Below are 18,167 nucleotides of genomic sequence, written 5' to 3' on the forward strand. Positions count from 1 at the left end.
CTACTACACACATATTCATTGGTATTCGGTTGAATGAGGATGGTGTCCTGAAGGGTTGGGGTCCACTCTGCACTGCGGGGCTTGCATGGGGGCCTGCGTTACGCCCCTGACACAATCTTTACCAGAAAGCAATCTTTGATTAATATAGATGAAGTTGTATTTAATTTCCCTTTAGTGCCTTATTGTCTGCATTGGTCTGTGCTGCCGAGTCAATTATTCTGTGCCCCTCGGTGTACCTAAAACCATAGCCCTCCTTCTAAGTTCGTGCAATATCGCATAATGTGGTTTAAAAAAACCTAGGCACCACTCTCATTAAAACTTTCAAACGTTGAGAGTTTCGGACCAAATGGGCTGTTATTCAAATAGACTCAAGCTTTGATTTGGGTACTGTCTCTGAGATTTTCTTTTAAATTATTATTTTAAGATTTTTTTGCATAGCCAGGGCCGGCTTTAGCGTTGGTGGCGCCCAGTGCGACAATCATTTTTGGCGACCCAACACCCTATAACCGCCTCCTCTGATTCTCTCACTACCACCAGGCAAAAGTGCCCCTCAACTCTCCAATCATACGTTATTACTAAATACAGCGCCCCCCTCCACAGGTCAGCGCCCAGTGCGGCCGCACCAGTCGCACTGCCCTAAAGCTGGCCCTGTGCGTAGCGCCTGCCGTTGAATGCATAAGAAAAATGTGACTAAATTCACATATTGGAGGCAGGAGTACAGATGAAAGGTTGTATCTGTTTAGCATGAAATGCTATTGATTCACCACCATGGCCCCTGGTGAAATGCTATTGATTCCCTTAGTCCCTGATGAAATGCTAGTGATTCATCCTAGTCCCTGCGCCCTGATGAAATGCTAGTGATTTGCCACAGTGCCTGGTGAACTGCTTGTGATTCACCCCAGTCCCTGGTGAAATGCTAGTGATTCCACTAGTCCCTGGTGAAATGTACCCCAATCCCTGGTGAAATGCTAGGGACTACCCTAGTCTCTGGTGAAATGCTAGTGATTCACCACAGTCTCTGTTGAAATGCTACTGATTCGCCCAAGACGCTGGTGAAATGCTGCTGATTCCCCTAGTCCCTGATGAAATGCTAGTGATTCATCCTAGTCACTGGTGAAATGCTAGTTGTTTGGCCCAGTCCCTGGTGAACTGCTAGTGATTCACCCCAGCCCCTGGTGAAATGCTACCGATTCCCCAGTCCCTGGTGAAATTCACCCCAATCCCTGGTGAAATACTAGTGACTCCCCTGGTCCCTGGAGAAATGCTAGTGATTCACTATAGTCTCTGTTGAAATGCTACTGATTCGCCCCAGTCGCTGGTGATATGCTGCTGATTCGCCCTAGCTCCTAGTGAAATGCTAATGATTGGCCCTAGTTCCTGGTGAAATGTTACTAATTCACCCTAGTTCCTAGTGAAATGCTAGTGATTCACCATAGTCCCTGGTGAAATGCTGCTGATTCGCCCAAGTCTCTGGTGAAACGCTAGTGATTCACCATAGTCTCTGGTGACATGCTAGTGATTCGCCCTAGTCTCTGGTGAAATGTTGGTGATTCGCCCTAGTCTCTGGGGAAATGTTGGTGATTCGCCCAAGTCCCCGTGGCCCCCCGGCCTCGCGCACCTGAGGCCCGGGCTCAGGGCCTCCCTCGGGGGCGGGGGCCGGGCCGGAGAGCCGCCGCGCAGGCCCGGAAGCTGGCACGGGAGCCGGGCAGCCGTCGCTTCCGGCAGCGGCGGGGCGGAGCGGGAGCGGGGCTGGCAGGGGCAGCAGACGGCGTCGGCGCCCAGCCGCGGCGGGCAGGGGGATCACGCGAGCGCCGCAGGTGAGCGGGGAGGAGCAGGCCCGGGACCCGGGGAGCAGGGACCGGGGAGGGGGCACGGGGGAGCCGGGGACAGGGGAGATCCAGCCAGGGCTGAGCTGGAGGCACCGGGGGCGGAGGCTCCGAGCAGGGAAGACGTGAGCAGGAGGAGGGTACCGGGGTCCCAGGGGAGGGCAAGGTGGAGGCCATGGGGATTATTGTGCCACGAAGAGCGGGGTGATAATGATGGTGGCAGTGAGGGGTGTGTGCTGTGAAGAGTGGGATGATGATGGTAGTGATAGGGAGAGGCAGATAGTGGTGCCTGGGTGTGCACAGTCAGGGTCCCTGGGGAGACCAAGGTGGAGGCGCCAGGGGAGAGCAGAGGGGGTGATTATGCTAAGAGTGGAATGATGGTAGCAGAGAGGGGTGAGTGAGTGTGCTGTGAAGAGTTGGATGCTGATGTTGACAAGGAGAGGCAGGTAGTGGTACCTGGATGTGCACAGTGGGGGTCCCACGGGAGACCAAGGTTGAGGGGTCAGAGAAGAGGTGGGGGGCTGTGAAAAGTGGGATGATGATGGTGACCAGGAGAGGTAGCTAGTGATGCCTGCCTGGGTGTGCACAGTGAGGTTACCAGGGGACAGCACAGGTGGGTGATTGTGCTGTGAAAAGTAAGATGATGGCGACCGGGAGAGACTGGTAGTGGTGCCTGCCTTGGTGTGCACAGTGAGGGTACCAGGGGACAGCACAGGTGGGTGATTGTGCTGTTAAAAGTGAGATGATTGTGACAGGGAGAGACAGGTAGTGGTGCCTGGGTGTGCACAGTGGTGGCACCAGGGTAGAGTCAATGTCAATAGACCGGAAAATCAGAGTATTACGTCAGTACAGAGAAGGGTGACGTGTAGAGTAGAGCAGCCTTGGATGGTGATGGTGTCAGGGGAGAGCCACGGAGAGCCAGACTGTCGTGCATGGTAATGGTGTTAGGGGAGAGTCATGGAGTGTAAAGGTACCAGTGCAGAGCCAGGCACTGGAGTTTGGGCGACGATGGTGCCCTATGACAGTGGAGAAACACGCACTGATGCATGGGAGTGTATCACAGCAGTGCTAGGGTAGAACCGACAAAAATGATGAGGGAATGCCAGGAGGTGATGCCAGTGCAACACCATGACCTGGTGCTTGGGAGTATATGGTGAAGCCAAGGGAGCGTCTGATGGAGGTGCCAGTGCAGAGTATTGTGATAAGCGTGTGAGTGCACCTTGTTTGTTCCAAGGAAGAGCCACTAAGAGTCCTGGGAAGAGTCTGGGTATAGTGCCAATGCAGAGATGGAGTACTTCAAACACCTGTGACCGGCTGGTGAAGGTGCTATAGAAGAGCTGTGTGCTGGTGACAGCTCCGTGCTGGTGGCAGGTGCAAGCATGCGGATGGTATGGTGGCAGGAAGCGTCACCAGGGACTCCACCGGGGAGGGCTGGGTAGTTGTAGAGATGGTGAACTAGCAAGCCCCAGGGATAAAGGTGTCAGGGAGACACACAAAGGAGCCGGGGCAGTACCAAGAGAAGTATGCGATGGGGGTGGGAGCTCTGATCAATGGTTGTATTGTGGTGTGGTGGAAGGCTGGGTAAGTTAGCAGATAGTACCCAGGGCCAGGTGAAGCTCCTTGCTAGGAGAGTCCAGAGTATGTACCAGGTTAGTTATTGGGGTATGAATTATGGGCCACCAGTGCATAGGGATGACATTCGAGTGCCAGTGAAGCAGTGGCTGTAAGCGTACCAGGATATTGTGTTCCATTGTGAACCATTATCTTTGGTGTTGAGGCTACCTGCTTACCATAAAAAGCTTAGTGTTTGAGTTTAACCTATGATTTCAGAGCCTGTCAGAACCGTGATGTGGGAACAGGAGCAGGTACCTGTGAGGTTGGGTCACCTGTGTGGTCTGGGCAAGTATACAGTGCAAACTATGAGAATCTGCGTACCCTGGACTGTTGGGGACCTCTGTCATGAATTGTGCGTACCTTGGTAGCTCGAGGTTTGGGTACAGTCTATTGAAGTCAAAGCTGTGTATTTGTGTGCGGTTTGTGCTATGGGGGCTTTTGTGCGAACTTGGGTGGGGATTCCTTTGTGTTTTGAGCTATAGATCCCTTTCTGGCTCTGGACGTGGCTCCCTGCATGGTCAGACAAGGGGTACATGGTTTGCTGTACCTATCTACGTGTCTCTGGTTGTGTGTATCCATATAAAGCCCTTTCTCACGGTTTTGTGGCAATCCGTGGTCACTGTGTTTAACATTATTGTCCCATGGTCTCAGGCAGTACTGCGCTCCAGTGACATGACCAGGGGTGTAAGGTACAAAACAATTTTAGGATTGTAATCAATGCGTTTAACAAAATCATGGCATTTGCAACCGAAAAGTGTTTTTTGATGTACAAAACCCCTTTTGCAAGTCAGAAAATGGTTTATGCAACTCATTTCGAGTCACAATTAGGAGGGCAGCTGAAGGCGTTATTCACTGCTGGTTACAAGCAGATATCAGTGGGTTCAATTGCGGTCACAAACCATTGATTAGCCACCAAGACCTTAGACTGGGTGGTTTCTGGTTCTCAAAGGGAAAACTGCCCTTTTATGAATTGTTGGGTGACCTCAAGGGAGTAGTCTGTCGTCCAAGGAACCACTGCATATTATGCCTTTTCAGGTATACTTTTATACCGCCCGCCTGGCCCGAATACGTCCTTTTGTCAAGCTTTTCCAGATAATGTAATTAAATTTGCCAGTTCTTCATCCAACTTCACGGTGCTGGGAGATTTTAACATTCATTTTGACAAAATGGAACACCCACAAATATCAGAGTTTGTCGAGGGACTAGAGATCTTTCAGTTCTCTCAAAAAGTCCTGGGCCCTACACACAGTAAAAGTCACCTTTTGGGTCCCATCTTTTCTAATATCCAGTCTTTGACTGTTGGTCAACCCACCCTTCCTTGGACTGACCATTTTTTGATCCCTTTTATTTGGGTTAGGCAGGAATCAAAAATGGTACTGCCTAACATAAAAAGGTTCATTCGAACTTGGACAACCCTTTCTTGGGACGAGTGGGAAAATGAACTGGAAATCACCCGCCCACCTTTACATTTTAATCCCATAATGGCCAATGATGTTTTTAATAATTGGCTGGAGGTTTCATTAGACAAAATTTTGCCAAAAAAAAGGATTCAGGTGAAACCGGATCCCAAGAAAAACCCGTGGTACTCCCCAGAACTTAGGAAACTCAAACAAGCGTGTAAAAGATGCGAAAGGCAATGGAGGAAAGGCTTCTCATTGAATGATAGAACTCTATATAGAAACGCCATTAGAGTTTATAAAAGCAAGATTAAATCTGCGCAAAGTATCTTCTTTCAGGAAAAAATAACATCTGCAGCTAACTCTCCGAGAGAAATTTTTCGGATTGCAAAATCTTTATTGGCACCTTCTTCTCCCTGCCCCATCCGGGAGAATGTTCAATCATGGTGCAACCAAGTGGCAACATTTTTCTCTGAAAAAATTCAAACCATCTATAAATCTTTTTCTTTGCAGAAAGATGTTTGTTTGTTGCATCAACAGGAGGCAGGTACAGAACAACCTCTCTTGGCAGAAATCCCCCTGGTAGATGAACTGAAGATAGAGGGTATTCTTACCCACCTCAAATCCGGCTCCCCGTCCGACCCCGCCCCTCCTACTGTTCTTTTTAAAATTAAAAAGACAATCCTATCACCATTGGTCGCACTTATCAATGCGTCGTTTCACACAGGGATCGTTCCTCCTCTGTGGAAAAAGGCAATGGTTAGGGCCGTGCTGAAAAAGCCCAACCTAGATATGGAAGACTGGTCAAACTATCGACCCATATCTCTACTCCCTGGTGTCTGTAAAATTGCAGAGAAATATGTTAACTCGATGTTATCTAACTTCCTTGGCAATAACACCTTGCTGCATTCTTCGCAGACTGGCTTTAGGGCTAAACAGGGCACCGAGACTGCGCTTATGTCGGTAGTGGAGGAAGCTAGGAAGATCCTAGATAACGGAGGCTGCGCTGCAATTATTCTATTAGACCTCAGTGCAGCCTTCGACACTGTGAACCACTCACTCCTAATTAAACGGCTCCAAGACATTGGGGTTAGGGGTGCGGTTTTGAAATGGCTCAGTTCTTTTTTGGAGGACAGAACTTTCTCCGTCTTTGCGGACGACTGCATCTCTGACCCAGTACCGCTTTCATGTGGAGTGCCCCAGGGCTCAGCACTAAGCCCTACATTGTTCAACGTCTACCTGAGTTCACTGGCAAGCATTGTCACCCCGTTTGGGGTGCATATAGTCACCTATGCAGATGATACTCAGCTAGTCGTTTCTTTGAACAATGATAACAACTCAGGTGGGGCACTTACGACATGTCTGGAAAGAGTGGCTAATTGGATGGAGGCATCCGACCTCAAGCTCAATGGAGCAAAAACAGAGGTTATGTTTCTCGGTAAAGCTACATCTATATCCGCTGAATCCTGGTGGCCAGTTAGCCTTGGTTCCCCCCCATCCCTAAAAAAACCATAAAAAGTCTAGGAATTATACTAGATACCAAGCTTGATTTTAAGGAACAGGCACGAAAGGTTGCAGGTACCTGTTATGGTCTGCTGCGGATGATCAGGAGGATTCTTCCCTTGCTCCCGTTTGTGGCTAGTAGAATACTGGTACAGGCTCTTATCCTGTCTAGGTTGGATTATTCAAACGCCATTTACTTGGGAGCCCCGCTATCTACCACTAAAGTTTTGCAGACCGTACAAAATTGTGCAGCCCGACTCTTGTTGAATATCCCAAAGCGTCTATCCGCTAGGCCAGCACTTTCCTCATTACACTGGCTTCCTATTCAGGAGAGGATTAAATTCAAAGCTATGTGTATCATACAAAAATCTTTGAATGGGAAAGGCCCTTCTCTGACTGAGGCCATGATACATCTTCATCAACCACATAGAACTCTACGATCAGAGGGCAAACATCTTTTGACAGTTCCCAGAATAAAGCGCACCAGATGTGGAGGCCGCAGGTTCTCCTATTGTGGTGCGAAACTCTGGAACGCCTCCCCTATGTACATTCGGTCTCAAAATAATCATGCTATCTTTCGTAAACAGTTAAAGACCCTACTTTTCCCCTGAAAGTACTATTTGAGGAATAGATTGTTCACTAGCGCGGGGATGCCTCTGGGTAACCAGGCGCTTTACAAATACTTTTTCATTCATTCATTCATATTTCCACCCCTATTTCCCAGATGTCCTTCAAATCAAAAACTTTTCTGAACAAGCATTGGCATAGCCAATAGGTCTCGCCTTTGGGACCTCATAAGTGTTTAGCCATGCAACAGTTGATGTTGTGGCACCAAGGATATTGTGCTGCATAAAGAAATACTTATAAGGCCCCAAAAGCAAGACTTCTTGGCTATGCCAATGCTTGTTAATTAAATGCCAGTACTAGATTATCTCGAGGCGCACATTGTTAAAAACATGATTATCTGGTTTTAAGAACCATGTCCGAGGATGAAAATTCATGTACTTTTTCCTGCCGCTAGAAAACATATTTTCTTGAAACAAAATATAGAAAAACATTGATCACTGCAATAGTTTCATCACTAATTATGTGACCCAAATCACTTCCTGCGACTCCCAACCTTCCCTGCCTTCGGTAGCTCTGTGTCCACAGAGGACACGGTGTCACCTGCAAACTCGCAAGTGTTTCATATGAGGTGCTATCAGCTCCATCCTCAGATGTCTGCTCAAAATGTCACCTTTGCCTTCAGAGAGCCTTTCAGAAACGTAAGTCACTGTGATGCCAGGCTTATCAGCTAAGTCAAATCAGTAGTAGGTTGAACTTCCGGCCAGGGCTAGCTTTAGCGCTGGTGGTGCCCAGTGAGACAATGTTTGTTGGCGCCCCCCCAATGACCACCATCATCACCGATTCCCTCACTACCACCCTTTAACCGTGCCCCTAAAGTCTCCATAACCACTCTCTCTCAGGTGCTTTTCATTAGGTTTTCAGCGCCACAGTGTAGTGTGGATGAGATGAGCATCGGAGATGAACAAAAGTGACATGTGTAATTGCAGGCACATTGCTGCATTATTTACTTACTGACGAGGATGGGGGGTGGTGCAAGAGCTTTACAATGGGGCGGCTGCGATGGTTTTGCTGGCAAAGACCCCATTCACCGAACACAAGCGGCATCTGCTGTGACATCCTGCATGCAGTGACATGCATGGCTGCAAATGTGACCACTGTCAGTGTTGTCACTGATGCAACCAAAGAAAACGTCTGATGAAAGGCCGCACCGTAAGTTGCTGGCACCCGGCGGGAGCATGTTAATGGCATCTAGGTGCTGTACCTTGAGCTATGTGCAGCCTCCGACCTACTCTGTTCGTGTGGCACTCCCAGCACAGCCATTATTTTGAGCATAAAACGTGTTGCGTTCATGCCTTCTCCTGTGAAAGCCTCTAGTCCCAAGGAGGCGGGCAAGTGAATCCACCACCTATCTGTAGTGGCACAACCCTTCACTGGTAGTTTAAAGTTTCCAGATGGCACCTTGTTATCAGAGCAACCCCTTTCAGTCTTCATTTCGACTAAAGCGGCTGAAAAAGCTTTGTAAAAGCAAAGCTGGGGAAGGACTACCGTGTCCACGATGGTGTGGCCTCATCTTGGTTACCTTAATGCAGTAAGACCAGGCGTACAGATTTCTAATGAGTGAGCTGTGCTGGAGAGTGCTACCGCGAACGTGATCGTCTCTAGGAGCCCCTCAGCGTACCTGATGTAGAGGGACATAACCACTGTGCCCAGGATCACCCAATGCGACTAAGTAAACCGAGATTAGACCTCGGACCTTCAAGTTCGACTGCAGTTTAACCCCTTTTCATGCTTCCTGAGAATTAGCAGGAGCCAAATAAACGGGAAACGTTTAGAGAATTCTCAGAGAGCGCGGGAATAATGTTAGCGTAAAAAGCGATTGAGCAGTGTTGTTAGAGATTTTCATATTACAAAACAATTAAACACCACCTTGTTTGATTTACATGTCCTGGTCTTTACTATTTCAACAAGTACTACGAATACTACGTTGGACAAAAAAAGTAAAATAAAATATCTAGGTAAATATCTCTAGATATCAGGGTTTGTTTTTATCCTGACACATGGAGAGCATTAGATTTCTGGACACAGGTAACCTGTATAAAGTATGCAACCAGTAAAAATATGTAAACAAGCAACTAACGGGAGGGTGGGTGAAAGCAGTCACGTCGTGATCAGAGACAAACGGAGCCATAAATAACAGCGTCCCGCGAGTGTTGTGCGCGCTGTAAGGAAGAACAAGCGCAGCCGCCTGCTCTCTCCCGAGACTGAGGTGCGGTTACTTAAAATCCTTTCCCTCTGACATCATCATAGCTCACTCACCCTGAAGGTGAAACAACAGTATGGAAACCAGGTGACCCAGTGTCACTGAAAGCGCAATTCGCTGGATCCTGGAATTTCTTGCAGATCTCATTCTTTTCTGCTGTGCTAACTGAACTGGATCAACTGAAGGACTACAACTCCCAGTATGCACTAGACTGACCTAGGACAAGACCAAAGACGTCGGACAACGTTGTACAACAGTGACGAATCCTATACTTCTCCTGTCAAAATAAAGAGCGGACTGCAGTTGCAACCGGCATTGCAACCGGCATGATATAATAATACGTCTTACACGAGAACGAGGCTAGTGTAGGCTGAATAAAAGTACGGTGGGGGAGGGGCGTTGGAAATATCAATGGAAGTAAAGACACACCGACGTGTCACAGTTAAACGAGTGTTAACAACGGGACTGTGAGTCACAGGGACCAAATCTGATGACCTCCTACTTGGAAGGTACGTAAACGTTGCCATTACCCGACGCCCCCTGTGAAGACGCGGCCCCCGGCAGGGCATCCCACCTCAGTGCAGCTTATCAGTGAAAAATACCTGTTGCAGCCCCTGGCTCAAGGCCCAGGCCGCGGCCTGTTATTACAAAAGAAAGGGAAAAAGAAAAGAAAAAATGTAGCCTGAGGGTATGGAGTCAGGAAACTACCGTGGAGGGTCCGACGGCAGGATCAGAACGAGAGAGGGAACCAGAGGCTACAGTGTAACACCCAGTAGCCCCCTCCAGAGAGACTGTGGTTTAGGAATCATTGCCCCGGGAGCGTCAGTGCGCTGTTGGGGGAATTACGCGAATTTTGACCACCAATGAATGACAAAGCGCGCGCTACGCCTGACTGGCCCAGGCCTCCGCATGCTTAAAACATCCTGTGAATGGCGGCATGAGTGAGTCAGCACATGTATCAACAAACCTGCAGCCTCAAGGGCCCAGTTAAACAAGCCCGTGAGTGGTGTGCGCGCGCGCGCGCCACAGCGAGACATCAGTTTTGAATTATTGCGCACACATCTGGGCACGATAATTCAGAACAGATGTCTGTGTAGGTAACCGCAAGCAATAGGCCACACGCACGAGCGTGTGGTGAGCTTTTTGAAGCCCCCTTACTATAAGTCTCGCCAGAGCATCGCATGCGCGCTGCGCTAGGCTCGACCTAAAAAGGAAGCGCCTGTCCCTTTAAGCTGTTGTGTTTTTTTTTGTTTTGTTTTGTTATAATGGTTTTAGTTTGGGACTACAGGAATAAAGGTCTTCTATGCCCTGTGGACCACCAATTCATCATTAGCAGCAAATTTCAGGGAGTTGCAAATTGCGACCTTCATCATTAATATTTAATAGGCGGGTGATTTTTTGACCCTCTTCTGTGTACACAGTTTACATCTCTGTTTGGAAATGAGTAGCTGTGCATTTTGCCCATCGGGCCCTGGTTACTTCTTTAAGGTGTTTTGAGTCTCCAAGAGTGATACGCTGGGCATTACTCCAAGGGATGGTAGAGGGTTGTGAATTCTATTTGAGTGTTACACAGTACTCCTGTAACCAGCGCTACTACTATTTGCATACAGGAAACACAGGGCAGGTACAATGATGAACATCAAACCAAATGAGAAGTTTTTAGCAATTTCTAAGGCCGAGATACCATCCACGGGTGGTACAATCCGTGTAACAGTTAGGCCAACAGATGGTGTTATATTAAAGAGAAAGATCCTAGGTTCTGGGCTGGTTTTGGAAACTTTTGTTTTTTTCCTTGATGCAGTATATTTGGACCACATTTTCAAAAATTGTAATTCTGCTGTAATACTTTGATTTATGTCCTAGTTTCTTAGCAGTCCTGTGTGCAAGGAGGCACAACACAGTGGTTTGTAAATACTCAAAAACTCACCATTGAAAATTGAACTAGGGTTCACAACCTCCAAAATGTTCTGATTTTAAAGTCAAAGATTCGGTGTCCAGTTACAGGCAACCAGTCTATTCATGTATTTGGAATGCAGACAGGGGTATGTACTCCAAAGGGGACAGTATACACTTCCTGAGTTGAGTCTCTGAGACTTCCTCCTAGAGAACACCATCCACACAAGTACAAGGGCTTCCAGCCATCTGTGTCCTTCATGTTGTCACATCGACGTTTGACACACATTTGCATTCATGACACTTTGGGTTAGTTTCTTGGAAACACCGACCTTGCTTACACAGTCAACATCACAAGAACACTATCGTATTGTCCTGACACTATGCACAAGGAAGGCCTGCACGTACGTTGTGCAAATGAGTTTATTTTCGTCCATATGGCGACACAGCTATCTGTAGCACACAAACAATGGCAGCCTGATCACAACCTCAGCCCCAGGCAAGGATAACATTTTCTATAAATAAACATGTGTTTCTGGGTAAAGTCAGAGGAGGGATCTTCTGCTGATATTGAGAGGTCTCTACAGGCTGACGCTTTTACCCAGCAGCTGATTAACATCTCCTTGAGGGATGTCTAGGTCGTGACCAAGACGGGCTCCTACATTCTTACCCACCAGATAATGCTGTTAGATCATCCAGTAAGGAGATTCTTGGCAGAACATACACTCTAGACGCAGGTTAGGGTCCTCAGAGTAGGAGTATGCCAGAGCAATAATAGTTATATTATTTCATATGCTTGCATGTATGCGTTGTTTCGGCACAATGGTGGAACGTTTTGTATTGTTCACTGTCTTGATACTTCTTATTACTTTAATCTGCTTTTGTGTATTTAGCATTACAGCACATGCATTCTATACATGAATCACGTTGGTTCAATAAACATTGAAAACGTCCCTTCGTGTAATCTTTGTATATTTCTCTGAACACGAGTGCCTGAGCGAAAGGTCCGTGGTCTGGCACCATGGTTCCCGAGAGAACAGGGTTGTCATGGTCCATGATTGTCAAAAGTGCTTGCTCCCTGTCTAGGTTTAGGGGGGCTTATGGTGGCACTCTGAGCAAGCTGGTCTATGCAAAAACGTATCCTGCGGGGGTGCACAATATCAGTCTGGCACCATCTCCACGTTTATGCCGTCCACAAACGCGCAGTTCCTATTGATTAATGGAAACTACACAACAGTGCTGGTCCAGTAGAGAGTTGGGCAAGTTGTGATGCTCGACATTGAACCAGCACAAGAATTACAAAAGTGATAAAGTATGAAGGAGTTCAGATCCCCCTTTTACATGTATGTGTAAGAAAAAGTGCCTTATACCATATCACCCATGTACTTCGGTCAGATCAATGGTGTCCTGGCACATGTCTGTATTGGTGTTTACATAGAGCAAACCTTGTTGGCAAGCAGCGGAGTGCTAAACATTAAGGGGCTAGGTGACAATACAAGATTGTTCAGATCAAGTGGTGGTTTTACATCTAAGTCACATAATTAGATGTACTGCAGTTACAGATTTTAAGCTCAAGAGGATTTAAGGTATCTGTTAAGAATCGTTTTGGCCAATTACCAACCCTACAATAAAAATCTAGGTTATTGTATTACAGAATTATCAGTTTAGGCCCTAGACCACATCTCTTATCCTAGGAATTGGAAGATACATTTTTCTTCACAATTTCTCAATTTCCTCCTAAATGTTTCTAGGCCCATCTCTCTTATAATGCCGCTATCGCAATATACTCTTTTTTTTTTTTTTTTTTTTCTTAGTTCATACTTTTCATATGTTGCAGTCACCTGTCTAAATGCAAACTGCAGTAATCATTCAAAATGTAAGACCACAAACGTACCAGCTTATCTTTAAAGCACGCTATCGTTTTAATGGATTATGTCCATGCTATGGGAAAAAAAGAGTTTTGTAAATTTAATATGAATGTACTGAATACTGTAGCTGGGAATCAGTGCCATGTAAGATAGCTCAGCTTGGGTTAATTTGGAAGGAATGGTTATGAGCCAGAAATTAAATATATAATTCTGTACAAGAATGCAAACATGAAATATGAGTGCACAGCTATCTCTAAAAACAAATCAATTGATTTGTTCAAAATAATAGCCAAACTGAACACTCCTAAGACACTACAGTTGGGCAAACCCATGCTCCAAATTCATTAGATCTAGCTAACTGTTTTTCAGAAAAGGTTGCTAAAGTCTGAACCACCACCCCAGAGGAAAACATAAACGTTTCTGATTTTCAAGAGTTAAAGAAATGTGATGGAGTGGTACCATTCTTGAATAATGTGTTGATTTTGGGCTCCTATGAGTATCTAGTCACCTGTAGTCAGCCTCTTCTTCTTCATATGACTACTGCACAGCTTCTCAAACTGCTTGCTTCTGCAGTCAGGATAGACATTGATTTCAAATCAGCTGTAAACACCTCTCCTTTAAGGTAGGTGTTGGACGCAGAGGATACAGGAAAGTAATCCTCTTGTGACAACTGACCTTTCCAACAGAGTCGGTAATAGCAAGTTAACCATTGACTTAAGTGGAAGAAAATCCCATGCTTGATGCCTTCAAGCATTGGTCAAGCCTTGACTGAGCACATTGCTAGTGGTTCTGTTTTTTTTTATCACATGGCTGCAGTTGGCATCGTTGACCATCCTGCCTCCAGAGTTTACTCTAGTAAGTAAGTCGGGGAACAGCGCTGCAATGGAATGCATCCTTTCTGTCAAACCTCCCCAGTCAGTGTTGTTACCGTGGCTTGATGAGATTGCTGAACTTGTGTAGGCATCGGGATCAGACATGCCATTACATCGGCTCTGTGGCCTGGATGGGCAAGACAAAAAGTGGTGGATGGAATGCGTGAATTAATCTCGGCTACTGGTAATATCTCTGGGCCACATCCCAGTCCATCAGTGTTTTGCCCTCCATGCCTCCTCTGATTAGATTGGATCCAGTAGGAACAGTCCAGCCCAAGCTGCTAGGCCGGGTCCTCTCGGAACCGCAACACAAGCATCTCAAGACTGGGTTGGCCTCTTTGGGCCTCTTCAGTGGGGTGCAGCTTGGTTCCAGTGGCACAGCGAGTATGGTACGCAAGTCTGGCATACTGGTCACAGTTACAGCATCAAAATGAGGTGGGTGCATAGTGGGCGAAAAATGATGGACTGGAATGGGGCTTGAATGGTTATCTGTGGCTGAGATGTATTCCAGCATTACGTCCATCACCTCGTTTTTTCTGGATGGGAAGGTCCTTGTGATCTGCCCTTAATGTTATGTTGAAAGGGGTTGAATCAGTCCGTTTATGTGCATTTCTAAGGCTCCTAACCAGTGCACAAAGGGAGGGTGTGGATTGGGCATACACCAAAGTGGAGTCAATCACCCAAACTGTCTTTCTCATTTCTCACAGTCCCTCTCATCTCTAAACTCGGGCAGGAGACCCACAGCATGCTGCAAAGAGAACTCGCCCGCACTATGTGGAGAGAAGCATTCAGTGGCGGCTCCTCCGCTATGGCGGAGGAGAGTCGTCCCTCCCTGCTTGAATGCCAGGAGGCAGACAGAAACGGGAAAAATCTAATGATAATGAAGCCATTTTATTATCATTTTATTTTTCTTTCTGCTGCAGGCAGCCAAGTCTGGGCGGAGCGGGGCCATAAGGAGTTCAGGGGGAGTAGTGCGCATGCAGGTTTGTCCAGCTGTTTAATGCAGTCCAAACCGCCATGCGCACTTTGATCTCTCTCCACCCGAGCTGTGTTATACAGCTGGATGGAGTAAAGGCACAGGCTCCTAGGTCCTAAGCGAGCGTTAAACAAGCCCGCTCAGGCCACTCACGGCGCTGCTCTCATGACAATCTAGGAGCCAGCGCAGTGTGGAGGGACCCGAGGAGAAGAATCTCGATATGGCGGCCGGCAGCACAGCAGCAGGTGTTTTTTAGTTTATTTATTATATTCCCCCTACCCCACATCTCCCCCCCGGCCCCACCCGCCCTACCACTTATTAAGAAAGAAAGCCGCTACTCTGGAAACTATTCTCTGAACCTCCTAGTTTGCATTCCCACCCCCCCCACCCACCCAAGCCACTTGAGATCTGTAAATTGTCTAGAGGAGCAAGAGTCACCCAAGTGTAACTTTTGCATCAGGTCAAAGAAAGAGGAACCCCTGGAGGAAGCTCACCCTAACCCAGACCTGAAAAGACTATTAGGATGATGTCTCATGATCTGGTCATAAGAATGACACTAAGATAATGCAATAAAATGTAAACCCTGCACTTGCTTCATCGGAAGAGAGTACACTCGGACTACTTGAGGCAGCCTGGAGTTGTCCTGTAGGAATGTAAATCAGTCACTGCCTGTGTGCATGGGCACACCCATCTAAATGTGCATGTGGAATGTGCCCATTGGTCGTCCTGCAGTGACACATTGAGCAATGTGTGATCCTACAACATACGGCAACTTTGTTTTGGATAAACACTGCAACAATCCACCAGCGAAGATATTTGACTAACACCTACTGCTACTGGAAATAGTTATTTATAGAGCTGGAATATTTCAGCAATCACTGTAGGGCATATTCAATCAATTCCTTGTGCACTTAAGGATTACACGGATGCATGTTAGTAAATTGTAAATCAATAGTCAGAGAATTTATTTTGATGATTTTTATGACGCTGCTTGCGGTTTTATCGTAAAATCTTACCCTTGTTCCCTTTCTCTGCTCAGCAAATTGTGGTTTGCGTTGTTACACTCTCTTGGATTGATTAATTCAGTTCTCCCTCTGGCGCCTGGCTTCTGTCCTTGGGAGGTTGGCCAAGGTTCAGAACCCAGCATCAAAGCTATCTGCCAACTTCCTTGTCGTTTGCATTTTTCTGTTCAGTATACCTCCTTCCCTGCCCCCCACCCCCCTGTGACTAGCAGCATTAGGTGTATGGCTCCCTGCCCGGTCCATCGCGCCTCTCAGTGCTGTGGTTCTTTAATCCCGATTTGTTCACTTTAGGCCAGGGATTCCTCAGCTCTTTGCTCCCTCCGCCTCCTCAAAGATTGATTGTCATGCCATGTCTTGCTCGTTTTGGAGGTTTCTCTTTTTCTTTCCTGGCCTCCAAGCGTGGACTTCTCTTTCCACTTCCGCTCTATTTGACTGATGGTCATCTTCCTTGTTGCAAGCTTTTAAAACCCACCTTGTCTCCGCCTCATTCGATTACCATCACTGCTAAGATGCCCTAATTTGTTGATTGTGCACTCTACGTTTTTCATCGAAATCATCAACCCCAACAGAGTCTCTTACTCTGAGCAGCATCCACATTATGCGGAGCATTTTCTGGGGACTTGAGATACACCAAGAGACACCGGGGCAGTCAGAAGAAGACAATGAAGAACAGGATGCACCAGGAACTTCTACCCTCCCCCTGGCTCTGGTTACGTCATCCATACAGCTTCTACTTTGGAAATGCTTTTGAAATAATGAGCAGATGCCAATGGCTCTCATCTTTTCTTTCACCTTTTCAAATGATCTGAAAGGTAATTTTCCAGACTGCGCACATCACTGTCTAGAGCACTGGTGTGTTCTCCAGAGCTCCTCAAGGCCCAGAACTTCTAGCTTCTACTTATCGATTACATCTCTAGATGACCCACTCTGGTGCTTGCTGTCTCGCTCACAGAGCACAGACATCATCCGACCCCACGGTGTCACTGTGTTTGGAGTACTTCTTGGGCTTATAGCTGACATAAAACAGCTCTGAATGGGCAAGGCACTGGAAAATCAGGAAACATATTAGAAAAGGTACCCCCAATTTCAGCCCCCTTCCTCCAGGCTCATGGCATGCTCTGCTGGAAGAATAGGGGACTACAACATTGTTCTTGGCGAACATAACATTGAAAGAGGATCCCATGTACATATGTAGCAACCAGTCTACGCTTTGGTCTACACAACTGACTTCAAGCTTCAAGTTCAAAGAACTGAGTGGAAAAGTGCAGGTCATGCTGTGCCCGATGACCTCTGACATGACCACCAGCCTCGAGATTCCTTTTCTGTGACTTCCAGTGCTTCATCAATTAGCCCACATTTACTCGCCGGTGAAAGATCTTTACTGGCTGCCAGTGCTACAGAAATCAGCTGCCCTGGATCCTTATAGTGAATAGATCACCCTGACTGTCAGAGCTGGCTCCTTATGCCAAAGGAATCGCCCCACATCACCCTGGCTGCGAATGCTGTGCTAAAGAAACCATCTCCCGTCAACCCACTTCTGAAAGAGCTGAAATAGCTCAGGGTGGCTCAAAGACTATTTTCAAAACATTCTGCACCTTTATCTAGTGTTGGGTGCAGCAAGCAAAAATGTTATAGAGGCTGACTGTCCAGCACAACCCTGCCCACAAACCTAGGTCAGGCAGTGTGTGCTGGGTCCTACAGCTAAATCTTGATACAAGAATGAGCAGCCTTGAAAATTGCCCGGAATACGCGCTGGAGAAGACTTCCTCTAACATCAAGCCAGGACACCATGACTGACCATCACACCTTTCAAGAAGGAACTCTCAAACTAAAGAACCCATATAATCCACCTACCAGGTATCTATGAGTCCTCCAGTCAGTAACCTGGGAAAGCATAACTTTTTAACACATTCCCAAGTTTACCAGGTTTAATAAATCTGGGAATGCATCAACTACATTTGATTTGCATAAAAAAATAACCAACCGTAATGCCCATTAAACACCTCCCTTGCGCTGATTAATGCAAATCAATGATTTGCTCTCCGTTGCATTACCCCATATTTTTGAAGCCGTTCAAAGTCACGCAAAGCTTTGCGAGGCTTCATAAATATATAACTTCAAAATGTGTGTCATGCATTTACCACGTTGCGTAGTACAAAAAGAACAGTCTGAACCGGGGTTTTCCTGGGGGGCCAGATTCATGCCAGATTTTTAGCATATCCACATTTAGATAAATGTAGTTATCTTAAAAATCTGGCATGGATCCAGCTGTCCAGGACCGACATTGGAGAACCCTGGTCTAAACATCTGTAAAAACTTTGCAACCTTTATGTAATCCTTAACAAAACAGCTCATAACTTCTTCAGCAG

At 46.8% G+C, this 18,167-nt stretch overlaps 1 protein-coding gene across 1 annotated transcript in view; it reads left to right on the plus strand.

Moving 5' to 3' along the window:
* Window positions 1-1,682: 1,682 nt before the first annotated feature.
* The window catches only part of ZBTB43 (zinc finger and BTB domain containing 43), a 102,421-nt gene continuing 85,936 nt past the window's right edge, over window positions 1,683-18,167 (plus strand). Inside the window, exon 1 of the mRNA XM_085613817.1 lies at window positions 1,683-1,817. The gene's annotated coding sequence lies outside the window, so the exon portion shown is untranslated. The remainder of the gene's footprint in view (window positions 1,818-18,167) is intronic.

This window comes from Triturus cristatus, chromosome 1_2, assembly GCF_964204655.1.
Source record: "Triturus cristatus chromosome 1_2, aTriCri1.1, whole genome shotgun sequence".
Lineage (NCBI taxonomy): Eukaryota > Metazoa > Chordata > Amphibia > Caudata > Salamandridae > Triturus > Triturus cristatus.